Source organism: Pteropus alecto, unplaced genomic scaffold, assembly GCF_000325575.1.
Source record: "Pteropus alecto unplaced genomic scaffold, ASM32557v1 scaffold3, whole genome shotgun sequence".
Taxonomy (NCBI): domain Eukaryota; kingdom Metazoa; phylum Chordata; class Mammalia; order Chiroptera; family Pteropodidae; genus Pteropus; species Pteropus alecto.
In genome coordinates, this window is record NW_006442484.1 from 68,203,796 (window position 1) to 68,210,530 (window position 6,735).

The window sequence follows — 6,735 nt, forward strand, 5'->3', positions numbered from 1 at the left end:
TACATTTCTTCATTTATCCAGTTTTTCTTAAATGTTCTAGCAAAGCATTAAAATTCCTTTACCCAATAATTCTGTTTGTAGTGGGAAGGCCTTGTTTCACATCAATTCTACCTGTCATATTTACTGGTAATATTCTCAAATTCTGGTAAACCATAAATCAAACCAATATTTTTTAATAGACTCTTCAGGAAATTGATACTCTAATGATCAAGGTTGATAGTTATAGGTATACCCAGAAAGGATTCAATAAAATCTGCAAGAAATTTCAAGTTTACTTGAAATTAAGATGGTTTGGGACAATCTGTGAGCCTAACTTGAGACATTTCTTTTTTATTACTCTCTTCCCTAATCTTATTTCTATTACAATTCTGATATTTCTTTTCTATCTTCTAATATTAGCTTTTATTTTAGAATATCTATGTAAACCCTGCTTTCTCCTCTAAACTTTCCCCTCTAGACATTAATGCTTTCTTTTCCAATACCCTAAATGCTCAAAAGCAAGGATGTTTCCCCTAAAATTTTTATTATGAAATTTCAAACAGTCATAAATTTTGAAAGAACAGTAACATAGAAACCATATACTCACCTAGCTTCTATAATTGTTAATATTTTCCATATTTAATCTATCTACTCTATCATCTATGTATGTATGTATGTATGTATGTATGTATGTATCTATCTATCTATCTATCTATCTATCTATCATCTAATCTATCACTTATCAATCTGACAATCTATCTTAGTCTGCTAGGACTGCTATAACAAAATATCATACAGTCAGTGGGTGACTTAAACAACAGAAATTTACTTTCGCGCAGTTCTGGAGCCTGGAAGTCCAAGGTCAAAGTGTTATCAGCTTTGGTTTCTCCTGAGGCCTCTTTTCTTGGCTTGCAGACTACTGCCACCTCGTTGTGTCCTCACATGGTCTTTTCTCCATGCACGCATGCCCCTCTTGTCTCTTTCTCTTCTTATGAGGCCACCAGTCCTATTTGATTAGGGCCCCATTATTATGACATTATTTAACCTTAATTGCTTTTTTTTTTAGGCAGACGAAGGCTATTTTATTGAATGATTGATCTGTAATCGCCAAGGCCGCTATGTACAGGTAAGAGAGGTGTCTTCTTCCTTGGACAGAGTCTGGATGGCTTCCTTCTCCTTGTCCTGGAGCTGCTCTTCATGGCACTTGTGTGCTTCCTTGGTCTTAGACCTGAGAGCCTCAGCCTGGTTAGCCAGAAATTTCCTGTGAGTCTTGTCTGCCATCAGCTTGTGGATGTGTTCCATGAGAATCCGCTTGTTTTTGAACACATTACACTTCACTTTCATGAACAGGCTGTGATACATGTGGCAGCCAATCTTAGATTCACTGTATCTTCTGAGCAGTCAGTGAAGGATTCTCACCCTCCTCATCCAGGTTACCTTCTCAGGCATCCAGGCACTGGCAGTGCCCTTTCTCTTACGTATGCCCACGGACCTGCCCTTCCTATGGGCCAAGGTGCCTTTCTGGCATCGAGCTCGGGAGTGGACAGTCACAGGCCTCCAGATGATCAGCCCATCTTTGATCAGCTTCTGAAACTGCTGCCGAGAGTTGGCCTTGACGATTTCATTGGTCTCATTGGGGTCCAGTCAGATTTTCTTTTTGCCATCGAGCAAAAAGAAACACTGGAGGCAAGCCTTTTCCAAAGTCTGAGCATGCTTACCGCTGCCACCATAGAGGTAAATGCCTTTAATTACTTTTTTAAAAGCCATCTCTAAATACAGCCACATTGGTGATTAGGGTTTCAACAAATGAATTTTAGGGAAGGACACAATTCAGTCCAAAATTTATCTATCTATCTATCTATCTATCTATCTATCTATCTATCTATCTATCATCATTATTTTCTATCTATCTGTCTATCCATCATTTATCTATCTATCATCTATCTATATCTTTCTCTCATTTGTCTATCTTGTTGAATCTTTTCAATGTAAATTCCAGTTATCATGAGCTTTATCCTTACTTTAGCAAACATCCCCCCACCCAAATAAACACAATCTTCTGAATAACGAATGCTACTACATCATCTAAAAAAAGAAACCATGATATCCTAAAACTAACTAATATCAACTCCATATTAAAATTTTCCCAGTATTGAGTTTTCTGCTTCTATTCTCTCTTATACATTTATTAGCCGGTGCTCTTCTTGAAAAAAAAAAAGGAGGGGGGCACTTTTAATATCAGCTAAGGATAAACTTTAGTTGCTTCTAAGTAGTCTACTTAGATTAAAGCACAAGTTCTTCCCCTGGGATTCTTACCCTGGTGACACAAGGGTACACTATAGGAGTTTTGTGAACCTCTAGAAACTATGTATATGTACATTTTTCTTGGGGGGAGGCCCAGAATATATTCAGGTTCTCAAGGTGTCCATCATACCTCAAACAATTGAGAACGACTTTTCTAAATTTTCCAGTGTCACACATGGAGTTCTCTGTGTTGACTTAGACAAAAGAATTATACCATTTAAAGGTATCAACATATTCTGTTTTAAAAATGTGTATTGTTACTTAAAAGCCAAAGAGGAGCTATCATAGTTGAGAAAGTGAAGGGGAATAAATGCAACTATAAATTAGGATCCAGTGTATGATGCTATTGTAAAAGATAATGATTTTTTAGTTTAAATAATATTCACTATCTTGATCACAAGTACTATTAAGGGAAAATAGTGACTAAGCTGGGTTCTTTCCTCGTCTGTAAAATTAAAACATAACCTAAAAATTAAAGCATCATCTTTTGTAGACAAGCACTAATGACTCTGGGCTGACAGGTTAGTTTAGTTCAAGCATTTCATAGATGATTAAAGTTAATGAGTAAAGTGTAAGCAGGACTCTGCTTAATGAATGTGCTAATTGTTTTTCTTGCTGCAAATATTAGTGCTGCTTTTAACCGCAATATACAGAAGATTAGGAGCCAATTCATTATACGTTGTTTAATGAGTTATATTTATACAATATAATGGCATTGTTAAATGCACATAGTACCTTTTTAATATTCAAAACACTTTACTAGAGCATACTATTTTAAGCTCAAAGCCATCCTTTGTCAGGAGAGAAGGCAGGAATAATATGCCTATTTTGACATGGTGGTTTTGAGCTCAGACTTTCAATTCATGCTGTCTGGGTTTGAGTCCTAGCACTGTCATTTACCAACTGTCCGATCTCAGAAAAGTTATTGACCTCTCTGTATCTCCGTTCAAAAAGTGGAGTGAGTGATAGTATTTACCTTGTGCACATAATAAGATTACTCACCAAAGTAATTGCTTATAAAGGGTTTAAAGCAGTGCCAAGTACACTGCAAGCCTCATAAGCATGTTATTAATATTAGTTACACCTGTACCTTCATGATCCATTCTCCACAAAGCATCCAGAGTGGTCTTTTAAAATTGAGAATTCCTTCATGTCCCCTGATTGCTTAAAATACCCTGGGCACTGCCCAAACTGTTCACCATTGCCATGTATAGTCTGGCTTGTGCCTCGTTCTCCACATTCATCTTTCTCCCCCACCTCTGGCTCTCTGCGTCAGACACACTGGTCTCCTTTCTGTTTCTTAAACACATCAAGGTCTTTTCCACTCCAAGTCCTTTTTCTGGTCTTCCCTTCCCCCATCCCCCAGATCCTCAGACATCCCTGATTCACATCTCAGTTCAAGGCAGATTCAGGAACACAGGACACCTTCTCTATCTTATCTCAATTACATTCTGCCACCGCCACTGCCCTGTTTAATAAATAGAGGAAAAGATTGTTGCCAACCTTGAGATTCATGGCATCTTATTTTCTTTATAGCGTTTATCACATAAACAATGCATAAGTATATACGTGGGATATTTATTTATCTGAATAAATTTGTAGTGGTGCAAAAGTCCTTTGAAACTCAGAATCTCTCTGGCTTATACCATAATCCTTTCCAATGCTCTCTTAGACAATGTTTCTCAAAGATCAGTGAGTGCTATGCCCATCCCCTGAGTTTCTGATTCAGTTGGCCAGGGAAGTTCTCTTTGGGGAGATGACATTTAAGCTGGGACCTAAAGAATAAAAAGTCGTCTAATCCCATGAGACCTGAAGGAAGAGAGTTTCCAGTAGAGGGAACAGCACGTGCAAGTACTCTGAGCTGAAGAAAGAGTATAACTTTTGAATAACAGAAGAAAGGCTGGCATGGCTGAAGCTTGGTAAGTGAGCGGAAAAGAATTCCAGATTGAGGCTGAAGAGGAGGCAGGGATTCGACTGGGCAGTGCCTGATTGCCATGGGGAGGAAGGTAGGTTGTATTCTGAATGCTGTGGGAAAGTTTGGGAAGGCTTTAGGCAAGAGAGAAACCTGATCTGATTCACATGATTTTAAATCAATATAAGAGAGCCTTGTAAGGAAGCAAAAATGCAGTAATAGGACTCATTCTACCCCTCCTCTGAAGCAAACATCGACTCAATACTGTCCTCCTAATGTAGTTTTTTTTTTTTTTTTTTTTTTACAGCTGCCATAGAACGACTTTAAGGTGGGCTGTTGCCATTGTAGCAAACAGGTCAATATAGTGTCTGCCTCAATTCCTAGTTTGGAGGGAAATCTCAAGCTCACAGTCCCTGCTTAGGGAAGAGCCCAAGTAATTTCTCACGTGGAAGAATTTCATATTCTGCCTCACCTGTCCTGGACCAGGAGACACACCAGGATACAGGATGGCCAACAGTTTGAGAAGTGGCCCAGCACAGGGCTTTGCCCAGCAAGGTCAATGATAGTGAGCAAATCACTCCAAATAGACTCCTCTTTTTGTAGTAGTAGCAGCAGCAGCAGCAGCAGCAGATGGTAGCAGGACTAGGGGCTTACACAGAGAAACGTCATGAGAGCAGAGTTATGAGGCAGTTAGAAATGAGCAGAACTGATTGGTAAGCATAAAAGGCTGAGAGAAAATGCCCAGAGCAGAAGGGGTTGCTTGGCTGTGGCAGAAGAGGCAGAAGCCAAGGCAAAAAGATGCTGATCTCCAATGGTGGAGAGTCAATTAACTTTTGCCTCTGGGAAGTGAAATGGATGGAAGCAAAAAGGACCTGGTTTCTACAGGAGTGCTGCGTCCTCAAGAGTAATCCATTTCAGGCAGCTTGAGCAAATCTGCTTTTACGGCTCTTCCTGGGGTCTCTGCCTTGATGGTGTCATTTCTATGTATGTCTTGAAAATACCTTCCCTACTGTCCTCTGCTCCCATTACACAGGGTAATATCTCTCCCTCCCACTCCCATTACCCAAGCCCTTAGCCAGAACGAAGCCTGACAACCACGCTGCTCTCGAGGATGTCTTGTTTACTGATTTTCCTTTACATCCCTTGAATGTAATAATATCATAATAAAAGAAACTGACAGGACCTCTAAAATTAGGTTTAGATTTAGATTTACCTTCAGAGAAAGAAGTAAACACCTACAGGTACCAAAATCTGAGATAGCAGTCAAAATGACTGTTAATTACTTTAAAATAACAAAATCCCCTCCTAAAATATAATTTCTATGAATTGAGTGTGCTGTACATTTATAATTTGTATACTTATATATGTGTATAAAAATTCTAAAAATTAAGTGTAAAATACAATAACATTTTCTCATAGATGCCAAAGAGATGCATCACTGCTCTATTTAGAACCATTTATTAGCAATTCATAATCTTTAGAACACGATCCCCAAATCCTTAGGAGTACACACGAGATCCATCTCTACAGGTCTATTTTTCTTCTCCTCTGTCTCTGGAAATGCAAAAGTTCTGATACAACTGTATGGAACAACTTACAATATCTCAAATGGCTGCACCATCTCATGCCTTAGACTGTTATTACCAAACACAGCTGCTCTGGGAAGCCTCCCTCCAACTGCTTTTCCTCTAGCATGAGTGAATTCCCTGCTCTGGGCCTCTATCATATCTTGTGCTGACTTCCTCCTTCATGCTGTGATATGTTTCTCTGGACTCTTCTGTCTATTCTGGGCTTGGCTCTGAGCTCTCAGAAGACAGGAACTCCATATTTATGATTCTCCAATATCCAGCACAGTGTCAGGCACACAAATTGTGTGACCCACAATAAATGTTTGTTGAATGAATGGCTGAATGACTGAATATACAAAGTCTTGTGCTGCAGTCTCAAACAGAGGCATAACTTGGGGTTGCCTCAGGAAGAGCAGTATTTATACTACAGAAAAGGCATAAGAACCTTCTTCACACACAATTCCTAATAATGCCATGCATAGTGGCATGCTCTGTGAAGTTTCAGGACTTCCAGTGCTCCCCATCCCCCCAGGGCCCACCTAGAAAGGGCCAGTGTGTTGTGTAAATCCTTCTCTTTGTGGCATAAATGAGGGGATTAAACACCTCATCTGTCAGTGTCTTCTAGTCTCACTAGAGTATGCCTTTGACTACTTTTTAATCATCCACTTGGATTCTTCCCCCTTCCCATGGCTGATTCTTCCTCAGCCTGTGGGTACTAAACCTTACATATCACCTCCTCAGAGATGTTTTCTCTGTCTCAGGGCAGTTTGTCCATTCCTTTGTGACACCCAGCACAGTTTATACTTATGTATTTATTTCTTCATTGCCTCTCTGAGAGCTGGATGTGGGCCCCTCAAGAGTACATACGGTCTAGTTCTCTTCACCAGACACAACGCAGTAAGGCACTTCGCTGGCACCTGGTGAACATTTGGCAGGATGTGTTTGGGATGAATTACCCTCTGAATAAGTATC

The 6,735-nt window shown here is 39.6% G+C and overlaps 1 pseudogene; it reads right to left on the reverse strand.

The window, feature by feature from the left end:
• Positions 1-1,095: 1,095 nt before the first annotated feature.
• LOC102882926 lies at positions 1,096-1,691 on the reverse strand (annotated as a pseudogene).
• Positions 1,692-6,735: the final 5,044 nt, after the last annotated feature.